This window comes from Sinocyclocheilus anshuiensis, unplaced genomic scaffold (genome assembly GCF_001515605.1).
Source record: "Sinocyclocheilus anshuiensis isolate Anshui unplaced genomic scaffold, SAMN03320099.WGS_v1.1 scaffold666, whole genome shotgun sequence".
Lineage (NCBI taxonomy): Eukaryota > Metazoa > Chordata > Actinopteri > Cypriniformes > Cyprinidae > Sinocyclocheilus > Sinocyclocheilus anshuiensis.
In genome coordinates, this window is record NW_015547661.1 from 576 (window position 1) to 844 (window position 269).

Here is a 269-nt window from a genome sequence, read left to right on the forward strand (position 1 = left end):
GCCACTGTGCTAAATAAAAACCTTGGATTGTTTTGGTTATTTTCTATGAGTTTTATTAGTTTGTCGGCCCTGGCAGCTTTTAGAGCCTGTCTATAGCTGGACATACTGTTTTTCCACGCAATTCACGCAATTCCCAAGTTAGTTTTTCTCCATTTGCGCTCAAGACTACGAGTTTTTTTCTTGAGAGAATGGGTATTACCGTTGTACCATGGCGCAGTACGTTTTTCTCTAAACTTTTTCAATTTGATGGGGGCAACAGCTTCTAATGT